At 39.1% G+C, this 22,524-nt stretch overlaps 1 protein-coding gene across 9 annotated transcripts in view; it reads right to left on the bottom strand.

Moving 5' to 3' along the window:
* Nucleotides 1-22,524, bottom strand: part of SORCS2 (sortilin related VPS10 domain containing receptor 2) — a 527,145-nt gene that overhangs the window by 400,091 nt on the left and 104,530 nt on the right. Inside the window, exon 1 of one of the 9 annotated variants that reach the window (XM_052683132.1) lies at nucleotides 17,411-17,587. The exons of the other annotated variants lie outside the window; for them this stretch is intronic. The gene's annotated coding sequence lies outside the window, so the exon portion shown is untranslated. Of the gene's footprint in view, nucleotides 1-17,410; nucleotides 17,588-22,524 lie in introns of those variants that run through there. 9 annotated transcript variants of the gene reach the window in all.

Genomic DNA, 22,524 nt, shown 5'->3' on the forward strand with positions numbered 1-22,524 from the left:
TTCTACATTAGTCACTGAATATCAAACTATCCTGAATTAGATAAGTTAGTTTTAAATTGTCATCTTCCCAACCATAAACAGAAGAGTTACTACATAGCTGATAAAATTCTTTTAAACCGCTGCTCTCCCATTACAAAAACTTCCCTTTCTATTGAATAACAAAACAAGTTGGTCTTTTTTTTTTTTTTTGACTCTGTAGGAATTGTAAGGCTGATTTTGATTTTATTTCCAAACATTCAGAGTTTATATAATATGTCTCTACCATAGCTTAATATATGCTCTAAACCATCTGCAGAAAATTGAACTTGAAAAGAATCTTCATCCTTCAGTGTAGAAACTAAATGAATACTTGGAATTATCTCTCTCTTCCTTCTCTACATTTGCCATTTTCAAATGTAATGAATACTATAAATCTGAAATGCAGAAATAGCATTAAAGAAACAAAGAGCAAATATTTTGTAAAAAATTATGTAAACCAAGTATTTAAACATTTCTTGAAGATTCCGTGAAACATACAATTTAAAACAAACTGCCCTGAGAAAAAGGAAATGAAAGTGAATAAAACTGAAACTCCAACTGGTTTGGGGAAAAAAAAAAGAAAAAAAAAAAAAAACAACATTGAAGGAGAAACAATAAACATTAAAAAAAAGTGAACAAGTGTTGTTAGTAATAAATATCATAAGAATGAATGAAAAAAGGTAATTTCTCCCCTAAAATATGGAGATATTTTCTGCACCTAGTCTACTAAAGCCAATGGAAGTTACAGTTTGACTACGGCAAGCCTACAGTCCTCAAAGAATCTGAAACAAAAATAATTCCTATCAGTAATCAGCATTGTGTTTAAATTCATAAGTGAATTGGTGCTTCAGAAAGCACTTGTCAATAAAGATATAGATTAACCACTTATCCTTTTTAACTCCAAATGGGAAGCCACTCTCTTCCTATAAGACCAGCCCCAAATGTGAGCAAGTTAAAAACAATCACATGGAAATGGTCTGCAAAGCTTTGCATTTAAGTGAATAAAATACCAGCTTTTCTTAGTAGGCTTCATGATATATTTCTGTGCCTTTGGAAGCTGTTGTTTGCACGTTGATGGCAGACTGCTGAGCCATTCCATTAGCTTATTAAGTGTGCACGCCCCTGAACACCATCACCAGAAGGCAGCAGGACGAACTTTGTGTTATTCAGCAACGTTTGCTGCTAGCCTCTGTAACTTCCACTTAGGTCTTTATTTTGTAGTAAGATTCTGTGCTTTTTGTAAAAGCTGGGCAGTTATAACATGCTAATAACAGCATGCAATGCCAGTTTGATGACTGACAAAAAAAAAAAAACATCCCTGCAGACTTCCTGTCCATAGAGTCACTTGGGACACACATCACCTTCATCTATTTTCCATTCATTCCAAAAAGACCAGGATTGACAGATGTGAATGTTTAACACACTTCAGTTTTTTTCTTATGACCTCTGATATGGCCAATATCATTCTTTATTATTCTAGTACGTGCAAAAACCACGATTGACTGAAAACCATTTGTGTTCACTTAATTCATGGATGGGTTTTATTCCACTCTGTTCCACAGTGTTACGTATCCTCAAATGACTGAAGACATTCAACACCTTTTACCTCTCACTGATTTACCTCCAAGGCAAAGCTACTCAGTGAGGTATTCAGGATGTGCCAATATAAGGATCTAGCTTCTCTGATTTACTCACTTGCTATAAAGGCATATCAAGTTTCTAAACACTCAAACACAGTGGTTCCAGCAACACAGAGAAAATAAATTCCATCTTTGACCTTTTATACGGCTCTTATAGCATCATTCTGTAAGGCTGAATTTATTTTTCTACTGAATATATTCAATTCAGTGTGGCTATAAGGCATTAGTTAGGATTAAAACTGGGTCAGCAGCACCAGGAATAAATAGCACTTTAACCGGAAGAATACAAAGGCTCCAAAACATCCCAAAACTGCAATAACCAATCTATTTGCTCTAAGATTCAACATTCTTAGTGGCATCTCGGTGTTTGTCCTACTGCCATCAGGAGGAGCAATGATTAATACAATTTAAAAAACACATTTTCCAGAAGAATATGAAGGGGTCATCACAGGCTTTGAATGTGTAAGTGACACTACTGTTATTCACAACATGATGATGCCTGGGGGCTCTGATCTCAGCTAGGACAGCACTGTGCTATTTATTTTTACAAATAATTGACATAAATGGAGCCATCACACAAAAATTGATATATATATAGTTAGATAGTAGAGTATGGGCCGGGGCCCAATCAGCCCACAGTGCAAGCAGTGTGCCTGTACATTAGATGTATGTGATACTGTGCAGAGAAATGAAGATGTCACAGAGGATAGCTGCATGTAAAACTCCTCAATGAGAATAGAAGTATATTATCTTCAGTGAGGCCCACCTCCAATCAAGGTGGCTAAACTATACAGAATGTGTCTTCTTTTCTGTCTTCTTCACCTAAATATGGATATACCATATGGATATTCCAGTTACAGGTGCATAGATATCCCACTGCATTATCTGAAAACACTATTTGCTATTTCTACAGAAAATCCTCTATCACAAGAAGTATCACTGCCAACTGATTAAGGCTTCCTGACCTAAAGCACGAGGTCTACAGTATGTAGCAAAGACCTAAACCCTCTTGTTGGCACTTCAGGCAGATTTATCCTATTGGTGGATAAAGCACTCTGGAGATAAACACAGTTTACTCTTGACAGCACGTAGCACCAAGATCTGTGATTGGGCTTCCTATGGAATTCAAACACACAGCTCTAAGCTGTACAGATGTGTACCAGTGCCCTCTACTGGTTGTTATCACAAACACTAAACAATTAATAGGGGTTGTCAGACCTCTCCTCGTGCAGCTTAGTTTATGTGACTTGTCAGGCAGAACGCTGTCACTTTAGTATTGAAGAATTTGAATATGATTCTTCATGACGCATATTTGTGGTTAGCCAATGGAAAACATATTAGCCCATGACTGACCATAGATAACCACATGTTTTCTCGGGTTGGATATGCATGTACTGTGCCTCTGAATTTAACATTATTATATACTGGCCTGTGTTTGAGAAAATGCATGCCTGCTTCTTTGTGGCATTTTTGTTGGAAGTGCATGCAGTATTAATGATGAAAACCAACAACAGGGAGGTAGCATGGTCTAGTGGCCAGAGAAATGTGCCCTATGGGCTGGGTTCTGCTCCCTCTGCCTCTCTCACCAGGTGGCCAGCTGCTCTGCATTATTTACACTGCAAATCATCTAGAAACCTCTGCATTGGGGCACTGCTGTGGTACAAACAAGAAAAAAAAAAAGAAAAAAAAACCAAGCTCGGCCTTCCTAGGTGGCGAGATACAAAAGATGAAATAAAGATACTGTAAATCAGGAGCCAAAAAGCCAAGCTGTTAACATCTGTTCCCCTTGCCCTACTAGAAGGGAACTCTGGGATGTTCACATAAAAAGTGAACGTGAATTTTCCAATACTGGTATTACATTATTGGTAAATTAATCGCTGCTGTTGTTGTTTGAGAGGGGGAGGGGAGAGTTGTCTTTTTTTCATCTTGCTTTGACACATTTACTGGCATTAGTTTTTTCTACCAAAACGAGTAAGATGATAACTTTTAGTAGACAGTGTTTCCTTGATGACAAGATACACAACTATGAATATATTAATTGTACATTTGGTTTATGTTTAGCAGCAAAAATAAATAAATGAAATAATCCATAGCTGCAAGCAATTACCACTTTTTAGCAGAAAAAGACTCAGGGACAGGAATTCCAAGCAAAAGCTTTGCTACAGAAACAGATGCCTATCACATTTAATGGGGAGCAAAAACATAAGAAGTCTAAAAATGTGTAAACACAAATACACACTACTTCTGATTTTCTTTCTCTTGATTTTCCCCCCTGCAGAGGCCGTTTTCTATGCATGTGCGCACAGATCCCTTTTCTTGCTTGCAGACACAGAAAGCTAGCTGCGACGCAAATTTAATCCTCAGTATCAGGCTGTCATCGCACTGAAATTAAACTGCTCATTTTTAACCAGAGGAAGCTTTTTTATGACTCGTTCTTCCAATAAAGCCATCACTCCATGCTAATGAGGTGTCTGGAGACAGCTCACATGGCCAGCCCCCAGTGCTGCCCCTGGGGCTGAGCAGGAGCTCAGGGCTGCCCAAGCTGCCCCGTGATGCCTCACGCACGCACCAGGAGCGGTGACCTCTGTCTGACCTCCTATAATCTCTTCGACTCCAGTGCATTCTGAGCAAAATTAAGAGATCTTCCTCTGGAACGCGGTGCTACAGGCAAATATGCCATAAGAAAATAAGAGCTATTCAGATGTATAAAACATTGCAAGCTGAAGCCCCATTACTATCTTCCCCTGATACTCTCCCAGTTCTCAAGAGCTGGCCACCTTCCCATGTCACTGCCAAACCACAGAATCACAGCTACCATTTAATTTATAGCTGAAGGAGACTGTTGATTTTGTACAAGTAACATTAATACACTGTAAGGAACAAATTAAAATTTCACTTATTTACACTTTGTTAACACGCTCCTGCATGCGCAAAGGTTGAAAAAACAAGTCTGCTGCAAATTCACTCAATTTTCATTTTCTTGGGGTAAGTAGACCTGGAAAGAGCAAATCCCGAAACTTATCAACTACACAAAGAATAGAGTTTAGAAGAGTTACTCAGAAAAAAAATAACTACTCTGTTGACTTCTGTTGTTGTTTTTAAGCAGGTGGATCTCTTTACAGAAGACTTTGAGAAAGGAGTGTGCACACATATATACACACAACACAATGAAGCTTTAAGAGAATATTATCATATAAACCAAAGTGAATATTCACTGTTTTTATAAAGATAGCATTATGGACAAAAAAAAATAGGATGTAAAACAGTAGAAAATATGGCAGAGATATTTTCTGAACACACAACATTGACACAACTTGCCTCTTGCCAGTCTCTGTGAGCTTGGGAATAACAACTAAAATCCCCACTGAGGACTAGCATCATGGCAGTATGTCTCTGCTTTATTTCCTTGCACAGCAAGAAAAGATGACTCAGAGATTTTACTAGTGGTTAAAAGGTCTGGCAGGGATGGACCCCATCTTTTTGAAGATAAGAACAACCTTAATGAAGAAGCACAGTTCTAAAACATAGCTTGATCAGTTAGTGTACTCGGAAGACGTCTTCTCTCAAACAGGCATACTGACTTCCTTAAGCATGAATCTCACACGACTGCAAAACGTAGCTGAGAACTACTGATTCAGGAACTAACTGATCAGCTATTTTACTTCTAATGCTCTAACCAACCATGACTCTAAATATGCGTGCTCTAAAGAAACCATTCTAAAGTAAACAAGTATTTCACATACACCTCCTCCAACCCAGCCCACAAAAAAGTTTGTGGTCCTCACTTCCCCTTATTTTATTTGAGGACCAAAACTGAAATGTGGAAACACACTTCTAACTTTATACTCGTGAGCTGTCCCAGTCAATTTATAAGACAACACCAAGATCAGTTGGATGACTAGCAAGGATCATGCTATGCATGTTTGTTTTTTTAATTTTAAGATTAGGGTTTGGCAGTCAACATGCCAGTAAGCCTCATGTCTGTGCCTGAGAAGATCATGGAGCAGATCCTCCTGGAAGACATGCTAAGGCACATGCAAGATGAGGAAGCAATCCAAGACAGCACAGCTTCAAGTAGGAGAGATGTACCTGACCAATTAGGTAACCTTTTACAGTGAAGTGCCAGCATCTGTGCACAGAGGAAGGGCAACTGATGTCATCTACCTGGACTTGTGCAAGTCCTTTGACATGGTCCCACAGAACATCTCTAAACTGGGAAGATACAGATTTGAAGGCTGGACTATTAGGTGGATACAGAGTTGGTTGGGTGGTCTCAGCCAGAGGGTTACAGCCAACAGGTCTCTGCCCAGGTGAAGGCCAGTGACAATAGTGAAAAGAAATACTGACTGAACTGGGCTCGTTTAGCTTGGAGAAGAGAAGGCTCCAGGGAGACCTCATTGCAGCCTTCCAGCATGTGAGGGGAGCTTATAAATAGAAGGGAGAACAACTGTTTTGCATAGACAGATAGAAACAGGACAAGGAAGAATGGCCTTAAACTAAAAGAGGGGAGATTTAGGTTAGATGTTAGGAAGAAATTCTTTACTCAAAGGGTAGTGAAGCACTGGCACAGGCTGCCCAGAGGAGCTGTGGATGCCCCATCCCTGGAGGCGTTCAAGGCCAGGTTGGATGGGGCTTTGGAGGTTGATAACTCAGCCCATGGCAGGGAGGTTGGAACAGGATGATCTTTTAAAACCCCTTCCAACCTAAGCCAATCTATGATTTTATGATAGTCATATGATATCTAATACAGAGCCTAATTACTGAATGTCAATAAATGTGTCCTTTTAGTAACACTGCAAAGCAGGAAACTAGTGTTGTCCTGATTTTTCACAGATGGAAGATGGATACATGAAGAAATTAAATGGGAGAGGCAGTCTCTAGGGTAAGCATGACGTAAACCAGTCAAATCTTTATAGGTCAGAACTGCCACTTTGAATTGCACCTAGCAACAGATGGGAAGCCAGATTCATTCCATTATGTGTCCTTTTCAGTAAGGATTCAGAAAATAACCAGTGTAAATACTACTCCTTATTTTTGCTATTATTGTTTTTAGGCACTGTTAGGATGGAACAGAATGTACTGTGCTGAAATGGAGGGGAAAACTGTGAGTTTTGGAAGGGTAACATTTACCTACAGATTTTGTAAATGAGGAGTTGCTTTTTGCCCAGTTTATTCCCAGCAGCTCTGAAATGTCCCATATGAGTGAAGACATTTGGTCACCAGCCCAGTGTTCGCTCAAAGGCAGTATAAACAGAAAGCAGGCAAAAAGGAACAGTGGTGCTTATCAGACTGTTGCTGCTCTCTCTCTCTTGCCGCCTTCCACAGTCTGTAGGGCACACCATACAAAAAGTAAAATACCCAGCTACATTTTGCTTATCTGACACATTTCAGAAAAAATAAATAAAGGCATCCACTGAGGATTATTTCTTTTTAATTCTGTCTGATGTTGACAGAAGGGGTGCTTAGAATTAGACAGAGAAGATAAAATGGTTTTAAATATGTATATATTTAAGAGGTTATCTCAAAGGAAAAAATATTTTTCTACTATGGTTGGCTACTATCTCAGCTTTGCTTTAAACATTTATCTGATGAAATCACTGCATTCCTCAAAAGAGACAGTTCATGAATCCTCAAGATTCTTATGGCTAATAAATGATTAAACGGCCCAAACTCGGTACTTTTAATACCAAGTGTCTGACTCCATGTCTAGTTAAAAAAAAAAAAAAGAACACCAGGTTTAGCATGCCATACCACCCTTACTGGGATAATTCACTTTCAAAAAGCAGACAGCAGGATGAGATGTTGTCTAACCATCTCAACTCAGTAATTATACACCCTTTCAATCACTGAATTCATTGTGGAGCAACATCCCCAGGACAGAGGCATTAACTCTGCAGAAATTAAAGTAAAATGAAGTAAGAACATCAGTTTTTGTTCCCGACTACCTGCTTTTAGAGCTGTTATTTGAGACCGATTCTAAATATTCAGTGGTGACCCCATTTCAGACAGCACTACAAATGCTCTACAAATTAGAAGAGGACTTGCTAATATTTATAGTACTCTGCTATCCAGGTGTCTCACAGCATTTAAGAGACATTCATGAAAGCAGCCTCCAGAAGCTGTAAATCACACAGCTGATGGCAAATGGAGTTACAGATAAGTTAAATGACTTTCACGAGATTAGTTGAACACCTGAAAGTCTAGATTAAGTCCCTTACACTTCTCACCCATGTGTTTTTATTGAAGTCAAGCATCACAGTTTATCTAGCGCGGCAGAATGCCTGCCTGCTCCAGAAGGAGCTTAGCCAAATCTGGACATCCAATTCAGTTTCCTATTGGGTTCCACAAAGAATCTTGCAAATCAGCTCCATGAATAAGGTCTTAGATAGCATCAAGATCTCTTAGACCAAATATCAGTCAGCATTGCAGACAAGAAAAGACCTGTAGAAAAACACTGAAGAGAAACACAGTAAAACTTCTTACTGCACGTGCAGCTTTACAGAGAACAGCCCAACTCTGCTACATCCCATCATGTATTTCTAGACATCACCTAACACATCCACCTGAGCACTCTCCTTGTTTCCCTAAGCATGGGAACAACCACAGCAACACAAGGGATGCAGGAAAAAAACAACATAACAGCACCTCGGAAGTTGACAGATGCTCCTCAGAGGGCAACTCAAAGCCCTAAAGAGTACAATAAAAAGTGCACTGGTTCTGCAGAGTAAGAGGTACTGAATGACAAGGGAGGGATCTGTGCTCTGCATTTAGATGTGCCAATAGGTCATCGCCAACCTGAAAGCCAACAATTCTCAAGAAAAGCCACAACTGATGGAATTAATTATATCGAAGCTGCACTAGGAACAAGATCATAAAAAAATTCTCTCTGCAAAATATTAATTACTAGAGATAGAAGATGTTTGGGAGGAAATGAAGATGAGTCATGTCAGGTTGAAGAATGGACAAACTAGGTCAGTATAAGCTTTTCTTTCCCAAAAAGCACCATCAATAGGAGCATACAATAAGAGCAGCTGCACAACACGGAACCAGAGCCAGTTACCTCCACAGACAGTTCACAAGTCTGAAAATTCACTTGTATTTTGAGCTATCTCCATACTGGCCATTCTCAGCACACCAAGGCCATCAGAGCACGTGTCCTCTATCTGACTGTAATTTTTAATACAGCTTACTTAACAAGAATTAACTTGAAGACCATACCTTCAAGTTAATTTGACTAGTTTTGATCCTTCTGCAGTTCCTGAAAGATGTTCAAAATTATACAGTATATATCTTGAAGCTCTTCAGTTGTCCAATCTAACAGAAAAGTTTCATAGTCCATTTTTATGCAGTGAAACATCTTGAACATTTTAATCATTCCCTTGTATAAGTCCTTATTTGTAACTAATTAGAAAAAAAAAAAAAAAAAAAGGGGAGGGTGTCAAACTGCCTGCCTTTTAATACAAGCCCAGAAAAAAAGAAAGATGAAACTCCACAAACGCTTCTGGAAATTAAATCTCCAAGTGTTACCCCTGAGTGCAAATAGGCTAAGTCAAACTAGACAAGCTAGGTCACTGGAAATAACCATTCTCCTTACATTACTGAGTAAACAGTAAAATATAGTGGAGAAAAATCTAACATGCAGAGATCACAGCACAAAGCTTAACAGAGATTATGGCCAATGCTTCCCAGAACCTGTGTCAAAGGAGTCCCAAGCGAACAAATTCTTGAGTTGTCCCCACTTCAGTCTAGTAAAAAAACAAAAAAAACTTGTAATAAAAATACACTGTATTACCAAAATGCCTTTATGAATCTATGATAGAGTGGAACTTTTCCACATTTGCTTTTATTTTATCAAGTGAAAACTTCGATTTCACTTAAGTTTGTTCTGTATAATTTCACCAATGTGCAACAACAGAAAATAAGTATACAAGTTTCACAGACTTTATTTTTACAATGTAGTTTTTAAATTTGCCACTTTCCTATTTTGAAAGTCCTAACAACAGAACGCATTCACTCAGCCCTTTCCCAACCAAGCAAAACGCTCACTGGGATTTCCTTTTCAAGCCCGCTAATTGAAAACATTCTGCAGCTTATTAGTCACCATACAGATTATCTGCTGACATGCAAACTCTCAGTCATTCCAGACTTGTTAATTAACACGTAATTACTGATCCCACAGAGACTGGACTGCAGGTGTGATGCGCTGGGTCCTGCTCTAATAACCATTCCTCTCAGATCCCAGCACAGAAGGAATACACAGCAGATAGATTTTCCCAGAACACCATCCCACCCTCCCCAGAAGTACTCAGCCTCTGTTTTGTTTTTAGTACATGATTTTTTTCTGCCTGGGTTCATTATGTCCAGCATCCACCCACACCCTGTTACAGAACAGCAACAAAAAACCTGCACTCACATCAGCCTGGCTCAGCAGGAGCTGGCCTAGGGCAGCTGCTCTGCAGTGAATTTAAATAGGAAGACCTAGAGTAAAAGAAAGAGAATGAAGAAGAGAATAATAAGGAGAGAGCAGATACATCCAGGCGTTTCTGTGACTACCTAAATAATTACCTCACCTACTGGTTTATTCAATGCAAGAGAATACTTGGCCAAGTTTTGCTACAGCGTAAATCTTGCCATAAAAATATTACTCTCCATTCAATTACTGTCATGTGAAACCTCGTGTTACTGTAATTATTCCCTCTATGCATTCCTTGGTTAACAGGATGTTCAAGAAGAAACTCTCTCCAGACCCCTTAATGCTGAATTTTCTGTAAGACTTGAAATGATAGAAGTGTCTTTGCTTAAGTAAAGAAAAAATGCTTTCAAAGAGTAATAGTGAGAGTAAAAAAGACACTGCCATGGAAACTTAGGTCAGATGAAATAACAAGCTCATAATTCCTTATTAGCAAGGCCATACTGGTCATGAGATGTGGTCAAGAACCAAGTCCATGAGGAACTTAATTAAGCAAAGCACCTTTGCCAAGAATTTATCCAAAGTTTATCCAAATTCAAAATAATTAGAACAGATTGTTAGAATCAAACAGAGTAGGCATGTAATTCTACTACTACTGAATTCAGAAATCAAATTATGTTTGTTACCCTAACGAGAGGAGATGATACTACACATTTTTAAAAATTCCATCCTACAAATGTAGAGTTTCACAACAAATAATTTCCGTATGCCTGAGACAGAAGCTCTGACATCAACATGACCAGAAGTCAAGAAAGTTACTACCTCAGATGGAATTTCACAATTCATTGCACTATGCTTCACTATGAACCACTGAATATATACATGACAAATGAGTTTTCTATGCTCTTTCCCTATCGTATGAGAGAAAGCAAAGGATTAAATTATTCTAGGTATAAGACACATTTAAGGTGAAAGACTCAGTTTCATTTGCTGCATTTCAATAGCAACAAAACCTTTATAACTATGGACCACTGTCAGGCCCTTCAACTGCCATGGAATGGCATCAACTCCAATTTCCATGCACTAACTGTCAATTATACTCTTGGTTTATGAGCCTTTTTAGTAGGAAATGATAAGAAAGATAGTGCCAGTACAAATAGGTGAAGAGTTACTAATTAAAGCTGGAAAGGGACTTCTGGAATTAATAAATCTTTTTTTATGGGATACTCTCAGGGAAGTGGATGTACATTTGGATCAGAGGAAAGCGCAAGTCCCTCTGGAACAAAGGTGCAGAACGTGCCAACAGGTAGAAATGGAAATTCCTGTGAAAGACGATGCAGAAACTGTCAGATCTATGTGAAGGTATTAAACCAGAACAGAAGTAGTTTCTTTCATTAAACATGGCACATTAAAGGCATTAAAGTCCAACAATACTTCAACAGCCACGAAGCTGGTACAGAAGGAGCTATAATGATCTTACTACATCAGATTGATGCTAAAATCCTGACTGCAATGCTTTTAGATTCCATAGATTTCATGATTTTTTTTTTATTTTCCATGGATTCCAGATTTGCAGATTTGATAGCACATCCCTCAAACAACTGAAGCTGCTGAAACCAATGGACATGTGATAGACTAAGAGAGTTTGTGCGCTGGAATTTAATTTCTCCTATAGCTAGTAAAAAGCCTTTTATGCAACTCAGTAACTAAAGGGAACTGAAAAGAAAATTAAAAACTCTGAAGAAAGGAAATGTAAGGTAGTTGTTCATGAAGTGATGATAGGTGAGAAAAACAGCTTTATATAATCAGTGATTAAGGTGATGTATTCAGCTTGACAGCTGACACTTATTGTGAACTGCTGCATGACAGTCAGCTGAAAATACTGCCTACTGAGCAGAATTCAGAGTGAAATTCCAGCTCTGCAAGAGTTAACATAATTCGATGAGAATGAAGCAAATTCTGTACCTGACCCTGTCTGTGATACATCAGTCTTCATCATCTTTAAGCGGCCTGACCTCTTCCTCCTAGCAAAATGATGAAAGACAGGTACTAAAAGTACTCAAATTCACATCCCAGCTTCTAGGATAGAGGCAGTTTCTGAATAAGAAAATGAGGAAAAGAATAACTAGAAAAAGTCACTCGCAGCCACATCTAAGGAAGGGATCAAAGGCTTTTTCCTTTCCAGGCAACGCTGGAACAGGCCCGCCAGCAGCACAATACAGAGACACAAAGAGGCTTCCAGCCTCAACCTGGCTGCTGAGAAAGTAGGACAAAATGCTGAAAGGAAGCAAGTCAGGTGCCATCCTATTTCTCATTCCTTTGCTGACATTATTCACAGAAGCTGGCCAGAAAGCACTTCTCTATACCTCCTGTTCCAGCACTCATACCTTTTCCTTTCTACAATTATTCTCTTATTTTTAAGTAATATCAAATGAAGCCCATTATGCCTCTGGAAGGATCACAGAAACAATCCAACAAACAAAACCACCCAATGGCATTTCAAATATATTCTTAAAATTGTGCTTTCAGATCATGTCCCATAGGTTGCAGTGCTAATAAGCAGCACCCCTTTGGAGAAAAAAAAAAAAAAAAAAGACGTGAGCAAGGAAATGCGCACAGTTTTGTCTTCCAAAATAAGGCTAAAGAAGAGCTGACTTGAAAGTGAAATTCAAACAGAGGCTCCTCAAGTCGAAATCATTTTTATAACAATACACTTGAGAAACAATTAGAAATTATTAATTCTTTAATCTTTCCTCCCTTATTTGTTAATCTTACAGAAATAAATGTGTTACATCATGATCACATTTTCTCTAAGATGAATCACAGAATCACAGAATTGCAGGGGTTGGAAGGGACCTCCAGAGATCATCGAGTCCAACCCCCCTGCCAAAGCAGGTTCCCTACAGCAGGTCGCACAGGTCGGCATCCAGGCAGGTCCTGAACATCTCCAGAGAAGGAGACTCCACCACCTCCCTGGGCAGCCTGTTCCAGTGCTCCGTCACCTCGCTGTAAAGAAGTTCTTGCACATGTTTGTGCAGAACTTCCTATGCTGCAGTTTCCAGCCGTTTCCCCTTGTCCTGTCTCCACTCACCACTGAAAACAGTCTGGCCTCGCCATTCTGCCCCCCACACCTTAGATATTTATAGACCTGGATCAGGTCCCCTCTCAGTCTTCTTTTCTCGAGGCTGAACAGACCCAGTTCACTCAGCCTTTCTTCATAGGAGAGATGCTCCAGGCCCTTCACCATCTTTGTGGCCCTCCGCTGGACTCTTTCCAAGAGATCCCTGTCTTTTTTGTACTGGGGAGCCCAGAACTGGACGCAGTGCTCCAGATACCAGGGCAGAGTAGAGGGGGAGGATCACCTCCCTCGACCTGCTGGCCACGCTCTTTTTAATGCGCCCCAGAAATATGAAATATATCTCCAGAAAAGTTATAATGAAGGATAGTCACTCCAATATTTCTGCTCCAGAATTAAAGGGGGCAAACACAATCTGGAAAGAAAGGGCATAAAGACAAAAGGGAATTCATCCACATTATCTAAACATTGTTCAGAAGATAGAGAACTGCCTGAATTAGCTGCTGATTCAGGCTTAATATTTACTTATCACTACAGTACTACAGCAATATTTCAATATTAAATACACAGTTCTGACTCATTTCTAGACACTTCCTGATTCCATGTGCTCACTTAGTGCATTCCCCAGCAGAGCTGTCCTTTCCAGCTAGTCTAACACACAGACGTTATTACTGAGTATACAAACACAATGGCAGCAATAAAGAATAGAAATTCACATCAAATGTAACCTCATTAACCTAATTGTATGATTATATCTTGCTTTGACTACTTGAATGCATTAATAAAAAAATATTCTGTTACACACTATGAAAGATTGTATCTTGTTTCATTTCCTACATACTAACATTCCATCTTATTTCTTCATCTTGATTTTAAATATCTTAACTTTAAACACCTAGCAAGGGGATTTGGAAAGAAGTTTGAAATAGAAATCCAGAGCATTGCCCTGCACTGTGGAGGCCACAGAAATATACTCTAGATTTCTATTTGCTCGCTTCCCCATACACACTGTCAAACTGGATAACCAAGAGCCAGACAGAAAGAGGAGAATATGACTGCATGGCCTCCATTTATCAGATTGCCACAGCTTTGTAAGGTAATTTTTAACACGTGTCCAGGAAGAATTATAGGAAGGTCTTTAAGCAACTGGAAAAATAACAATGCTTACTCCAACAGTGCTGCATTTAGCTGAGGTGACAGCAGTTCTTTTGATGGGGAATGCCCACAGTCCCTAATTTCAGATTTCTTTTTCCAACCAAGCACTATGGGAACATACTTTAGGCAACTTTTTCAGACAACACTGGCCAGAACATCAGCTGGCAGCACTATTTTACCTCACACAGCACAATTCAAAATACTGATTTTCATTATATCAGTCTTTTAGAAGAATTCTAAACAACAAACAACAGGTTTGGAACAATTACAGAGTATGAATTTCCACCTACTGAACTCCACTGCACAGGCTGTGGTCCCCGAACAATTATTTCAAACGTGACAGTGTTTTTGCTTTGTATAGTTATAGAACAGTGATGGCTGCACTTGAATATTTCTCTAGAAGATCTTCCACCCTGTATGAATAAGAGATACTCTAAGAGAAGGTATTTTAAAATATGCAGTTAACAGCTGAGGATCCATTACAGATGAAGTTAATATCTTTATGATAAACGGGAGGGATCCTGTTAATTTAATATACTTTGAATCATGTCCTGAGGATGCCAGAACAAGCCTCACACACTTAATAAGAACAAAAAGACACAGCTTGTTTTTCAGAAGTGCTCAATAATTAGCATCCTGTGATAATGCGAGTACAATTAGTAGAGCTTTAGAAAGTTCAACACTTCTGAAAGACATCAAGGTATGCAATACAAACTTCTAAAAGAAAATACCACACCAATCAAACAACTTACACTGAGATTTAAGGTAGATTATGTTGCTGGGCTTTCACTACTGTGCTTGAGATGAAATAATTTTGTAAGCTGTAATAAACTGATTACAAGCCTAAGCCCTGGGTCTTGAAGGTATGGACACTTCTTCAAAAGTCAGTTTCACCCACTTGAAAAGATACCACTATGCAGCTGTGCTGTGTTACTTTTATACTAAGCCCCACTACAGGTTCTTTAGATTGGACTCAGAGTCACTTTGTAGTGAGTTATGTCCATAGCAAACCAAACACAATGGAGTTTCAGACTGCATAATCAAGCCCTGTAGGGTTTCCTTAAAAAAGTAAATCTGATTCACATAAGTTTAACTTCTACAAGTAAATATACAAATTCAAATTAAATCAGTGTAACTATTTTTAAAACAGTATTTAGTTGTGTGTGGAAAAATAAGAGTTCATTTAATTACATCAGTTTCCTTTTACTCATTCTTAAATAAATTTCAAACTAAATTTGTAAATACTTAAATGTATAGATAATCACAGCAGAGCTCCAAAAATACCCAATTAATTTCATATACCTACTTGGATCTTTAAGGATTAACTACCATAATAATTACCCAAGAGCCAAAGAACAATTATCCACATTATTCTTTAAGTCATATGATTTTATATGAAACTTAATAGGGGAACTTTCACTGAATTAACAGAAGAAATCTTTGCAACCTAAACCACCTAGAGAAAGTTGAATTACATTTAAAAATCCTTCAGTACTTGACTGTTAGTGACTTACAGTAAGGTTTGTATATACCATACTGTTGCACTATTTCAAAAGTACAAACAGAACACCTACAATTTTAAATTAGCATCCCTGCAAATAAATCAGGAAAGCTACGCATTTTTATGAGAGAGTGTGCATGAATTCTGATAATACAGTAGAAAATGATTGGTGCCAGACTTACTTGCCTGCAAACATACGCTTGTTATCATTCCACAAGGAAAAGACCAGAACTAGAGACAGTGCAGGCAAATCTGCGACTTTCACTGCTCTTTTCTAGAACTGCTTTTCTCACCTGTGGAATGGAACACACAAAGAGAACTTGCAAACAAGAACTCCTTAACATTTTCCTGTAAACCATCAGGATACTGTGCCAGTGCTACAGGGCAACATTTGCCCATCTTACGTTGCAGACAAGACTGGTAAGAAAAGTTTTGAAAGGGAGATGCTGCAAATGTTTGCTGTTTATTTAGAACCCACGTAAAAAGCAACTGATGTTCAGCAACAAAAGTGATGAATTTATCTAACATCTAAAGGCGGCATAAAGAAATATCAGGTTGTCTTAGGGATACTAAAAACTATTACAAAAAAAGCAGATCTGTCATTTAAAAAGATTCACTCCAGTTGGCATTATCAGATATACTCAATTGAAAAAGAAGAACAATGGAGGTCTGCACACGATACAATTAATTATTAACTAATTATTAATTATAGAATTAATACATGCCAATTTCTTTTCAGAAGTAAAGCATGCAGTTACAGATAAAATATTCAGATTTTATAATATTTAAGCAAGGATTTGAGCTGTTAATCTGTTGTACCTAATCTTCTGTCTCTGAAATACAAGGACCGTAATGATGAACTGTAACTGAGCTTACTACTGGAAGTGACTAAATCACTGAAGATTATAATGGAGCAGCACAGACTTCATTATGCTAGTTTAGATTCTGGTTGATGCGATACCAAGAAAAGACTGCCTGCCTTATCAGAAGAAACAGAATAACTCCCAGATTTTGGCAGAAGTTGAGCTCAGAGTTCTTGGAATAAAAAAAAAAAACGATTTGCAAAGCATCTGCAAGAATTCTACAACCTGCAGTTGCAAAAGACTGACTTTCTCCACTCTGTAGAATCCAGTGAATGTCTCTGCTAGTAAAAGAGGAATGAAAAGTGTGTATACATTATCTGAATCATTTCTATTTCTCCCCAAGCTCAGTGGACATTGAAGTCCAAAGCGTGGTCCATCCTTCATTATTCTATGAAATTAGAATCCAAAAATGCAGAACAGGAGGGATTCTGGAATCCAGGTAAAATCATGCATGAATTTGTAAGATATAATAACTACAAGAACATGACACAGAGTACAAAGAAAAACAACTTTTTTTTTTTAATACCTACAAAATCTGTACCTGTCATCTGCATGGAGACCTATGAAAAACATTTTTTAAGAATTTTTCAGAAGCCTTGTTTCAGCACTGCAAGAGTTTGCAAAAAAAAAACCCACGTCCCAAATTACTGAATTCCTAAGTGCAGTCATAAGGCATTAAAAGGTATTAAAAGAAACAAAAAAACTGTGTGAGAGAATTGCAGACAGCAGCAGGGAGCTGTTACTCACCCCAGTGGTTGTAGAACAAGCCAGGCAGTCATGGCACAGGAAAATGAGTATTGATGAATCTGTGCAACACTTCCTCAAAGCAGTGGAAGTTAACACACAGCTCCAATCAAGGCTTTCTGTATGCAAAAATAAAATCAAACCAGGCCCCCTCAGGTACTAAATACAGCTTCAGTTCCAAACTTCCTGAGAAATGCTACAAGCTGCGCGGTGCAGTTAACGCATCAAGGGCCCAGATGAGCTCGAGCAGCAGTCCCAGGTGAATCTCATGAGGTTCAGCAAATCCAAGAGGAAAAGCCTTGCACCTGGATCATGGCAACCCACCCCCATCAGTACAGGCTGGGGAATGAAGGGATGGAGTACAGTCCTGCTGAAAATGATTTGGGGATACTGGTGGATGGGAAGCTGGACATCAGACAGCAATGTGCCCTTGCAGCCCAGAAAGCCAGCTGAATCCTGGGCTGCTTCAACAGTAGTTTGGCCAGAAGGGTGGGGGTGGTGATCTTGCCCATCTGCTCCGGGTTGGTGAGACTTCACTTGGAGTACTGCATTTAGATGTGGGGTCCTCAGTACAGGAGAGATGTGCATCTGTTGGAGCACATCCAGAGAAAAGCCACAAAAATTCTCCAAAGGATGGAGACATCCCCTATGAGGACTGGCTGAGAGAGCTGGGACTGTTCAACCTGGAGAACAGAAGGTTCTAGAGAGAGCTGAGAGCGGCCTTTCAGTATCTAAAGAGGTATAAGAAAGAAGGGACAGTCTTTTTCACAGAATCTGTGAAAAAGGGGAAATGGTTTCAAACTAAAAGAGGGGAGATTTAGATTGGGTATAAGGAAATAGTTTCTTGTAATAAGGGCGTTGAAGCACTGGCACAGGATGCTCAGAGATGTGGTGGATGCCCCATCCTTGGAGACATACAAGGTCAGACTGAACGGGGCTTTGAGCACCTGATCAAGCTGTAGGTGTCCCTGCACACTGCAGGAGAGTTGGCTTGGATGACCTTTAAGGGTGCCTTCCAACTCAAACAATTCTATGACAATCCTATGAAAATGTATTCCAGTACAGAGTGTGGAGGTAACAACGGCTCTTTGAGCACCTGCCTATAAAATCACATCTTAACCATTTGTTTCCAGTGTTCACATCCCTCACATCTCCTTAAAGCAGCTATCACAACAACTGCTGTCAATTTGAAACTGACAGCACAACCCTCACCCTGGTGCCATTAAAACAAGATATTGCATAGAGTTACTTAATAGATCAGGCTACACAGCCTGAATTGCTGACAGCCTGTGGCTTTATAAATCCAAATACACCGTAGCAAAATATGTATGTGAGTTCTCAAAGGGGTATGCATTCACGAGTTCATATGCATGCACACACTTTGCAATGGCTCATGTATAAAAATGCACAACATTCATGCTGTAAGAGAAAACGACAGCATGAAGCTTTGATCCGTGTTTTTTTAACAGATCAGGTGAAGAAAAAGTAAATGAAAAAACCTGCATCAAATCTGCAGTACAGACACAGTAACTGACATTCACAAAGCAGTACCTTAGGCAGAATTCATTTTGAGCAAACACTCAGAGCAGGTAGAGCAGCTCAGCAGGTTGTGGCACAAACCCCATGCAGAGCTCTGGCTGCAGCCAGGGCTGCCTGCTGCTCCTTCCAGGAGGGTGCCTTCCTTCCCTTGTTCCACAATCCATGCCTCTGCACCACAGGCTGCCCAGGGATGCTTTGGGCTTGGCATTCTTGGCATTTCATCCACCAACCCTGCTCGCTTCTGATAGGCACTGAACTTTTGCTGGAGCTAGAGCTGATGTCTCAGGGCGCTACACACATGATCACATTGATTATTATAACCGTAAGAGGAGAAGGAAGAGAATAGAAATCAATGACTTACTGGACCAAAGAAGAATCAATTATCCAGCAATTCAGCTTTTGCTAATTCTGCCACACAATCTCATCTATTAAAGTTCCATCATTATTTGAATTAATTGTTGCTGTCACAGCAATAATACTCACATTCTGCAACTACCTAGCTTATATTAGAACCAATTTAGTAATACTGCTTGCATATAATGAACTGGTTTGTAGTTTAATTATAGTGCTTACCAGATAATTTATTAGACAGCAATAAAGTTTAGATTTACTGTTCATGCAATATTGTTGCATTATTAGAAGATGTATACATGAAGCTACATTCTGCTCTCAATTACACAAGTATAAATCTTGAGCAACTCAGCTGAAGTCAACAGTTATTTTAAATTGGCATGCAGCTACTTTGCATTCAGAAATCTGTAATAAAAAGCAGAGTTTTGTTCCATGTGTGTGCATTACTTACAGCACTCCAGGTGGTTACTTTGATAATGATATGGAATATTTCTCTGTTGTTGAAATAAACGGCCATCCTGTTACAGAAAGTGGTTTATCATAATGAAGGAAATAAACTAAATATGTAGTGCAAGAAGCAGCACTCAGGCAATTTGTGGTATATGCTCAAAGTTCAACTAAAAAGGAAAGCTGCTCCCAAAAATGTGTATTTTGTTTGCCTTAAAACAACTCAGTGAAATATGAACAAACAGAAGCTGTTGTATTAAAACTGACTGGAGATTAATTAAAACATTAGCTAAGCAAAAGGGATGTAAAGCAAAGAATTTTGTAGACAGATAGGAAGAGAATCACAGAATCATTAAGGTTGTAAAAGACCACTACGACCACACAGTCCAACCATCAACCCATTACCACCATCCCCACTAATCCATGTGCCTCAGTGCCACAACTCCACATTTCTTGTACACCTCCAGGGTCAGTGATTCCATCACTCGCCTGGGCTGCCCGTTCGAATGCATCACCACTCTTTCTAACCCCAACCCAAACCCCACTGTTTTTCAACTGAAACCTGAACAAGCTCAACAAAAACGTAGAACTTCTTTTTCATTTAGAATAGTGGTAGAACTTCACAGCTGCTTTGATTATGAGTAACCATAAAGCAGCTTGCAGTCTTTCACATACCTGCCTTCTAGCTAAGCAGTGGTATTTGATATGGTATTTGATTCTGATTGCATCTCAGTGGTGAAAGCTGAGAAGGGAATTACTGCAAAAGCAAGAGAATTCCTGTGTTAGCCTCATAATCCCTCTCTGGGATGTCTGGTTTGGGAATGGCACAGAAAGCTCAGTTCACTTTGCTGTCCATTCTCCCTTCATTAAAACAAGTTAGAATAAATATCGCTAATTTGCAGGGCAGGTACAGGGCAAGACTACCTTCTTTTTATAAATAATTCTTTATAAATAATTTTTACCTGTTCAACAGCAGACCCAATTGGATAAAACAAATCCGTATTTTCAGAATTTTGTCTAAATGTGGGCTCTGTTCCTGGGGATCTGCACTGTGAGCAGGCACACAATGACTGACTCCAAATCACTGAATTTCTCCTCAGCTGCAAAAGGCAGATATTAACATATCCTTCACTTATTTTAAATGCTTGTACAGAACAATTTCTGGTGGTAAAGGTATGTGCCACAAGCATCAAAATACCTAATGACAAAAACAGTGAACTAGGTTCTTAGGAGTTCTGCATGTTATTTTTGAACAAGGGGAAAAACACAGTAACATGCACTAATGTTAAAAATTTAGGAAGCATGAACAGCTTAGACTTTTTAAGAACACACATTCTTCTCCGTGGCTTGCTTTTAACTCTCCACTTCCATTTCTAATGAATGAGAGCCTTTTGGCTACAAGACCCCATGAGATCCCAAAGCTCACAGCAGCTTGCATCATATCGGTATCTTCAGCTCCAGCTGTGAAACTTTTGCAGACAGAATGACTTTGAAGTAGCTGGAGTTCTGGGAGAAACATACTTTTACCTAAAATTTGGAAATTTCAGAAAGAATAATCTCATGAAAAAATCCAATGGCAACCAACCTCTGCCCCAGCCTTTAAAAGTGCGACTTCTCTTTCTCAAACACTGCTTTTACTCTGAAGTTGACTTTCTTCTCAGGGCAGAGTGCCTTCAAGTGGTCTATCTGACCATGTGTCAGCTGAAGAACAAGCTGCTGGATTACCATGCTTGCCTCTGTGTGGACTTTTGTTCCACCATATCCTATACATTTTGGAAATGGCTGGAAGGCCTTGGATGAAATAGGAAAAAAAGAAATATTAAAGAAAAGAGAATTCTAAAATATTTGGGTGGTGGGGAAGGCAAGGATGTGGGTATGTGCACATTCACATACACACAAATCAATACTAACTCATTTCCACTTTAAAGCTGTGGCTGACAGGAAGCCATAAGGACTTCTGTCCTGAAGTTTTGAGTCAAACTGCTACAGAGCCAGGGGCTCTTTGACAAGCTGGATCTGAGTTAGAACTTCTGATATATAGAAAAACTCACGAGCTGGGCTCACCAGCACAGGAATAAAATGTCTTCCATATACACATGTTCTATCCACATATTCACCATATCATACTCCACTTCTGAATCCAAAATCCTCAAATCCTTCAATGTTCATACTGTTTGCTGGTATCACTTATAACAAGAAGAGGAGAATTAACAAAAGCAAAATAGATTAATTAAATGTAAAAGAGAAAAAAAAGAGAGAGAAAAGTGTTGGCGGGAGGATAGCAGAGTTCATTTCCATCTCTCAGCATCACTCAACCCATATGCATACTGAATAAATGGCAAGAAGTAAATGGCATTCACACACCACTAAACACAAAAGAAATCCAATAGGGAGGGTCAAAAAGAAGTGAAAATGGTGAATTCAATCTATCCTCTTATCTCCCACCTCTGATGAGCTTGAAGTACATTGGCCTTGGGGAGACCACGCTTCCTACTTGCTAACACAGGTAACCTTGCTGGACCTTCACCAGAGAAAAATGATTGGATTGCATTTTATCACTGTAGCTTAAATTCCCACACATGAGGCCACAAAAATTATATTCATCCATCAATTCCTAAAAGGCACCTATATATTGCACTTGGCAAAAAAACAGAAAAGTATTCAAGTAACAGAGTTATTCAGGCCTTTCTTGTCTGCCTTGCATTTATCTATTGATCTTCTGTGTGAAGTGACCACATGGCTTCAGCATGCTTCAGTCACCAATGATCTGTGTCAAATCA

This window comes from Tympanuchus pallidicinctus, unplaced genomic scaffold, assembly GCF_026119805.1.
Source record: "Tympanuchus pallidicinctus isolate F22 unplaced genomic scaffold, pur_lepc_1.0 scaffold2, whole genome shotgun sequence".
NCBI classification, from domain to species: Eukaryota; Metazoa; Chordata; class Aves; order Galliformes; family Phasianidae; genus Tympanuchus; species Tympanuchus pallidicinctus.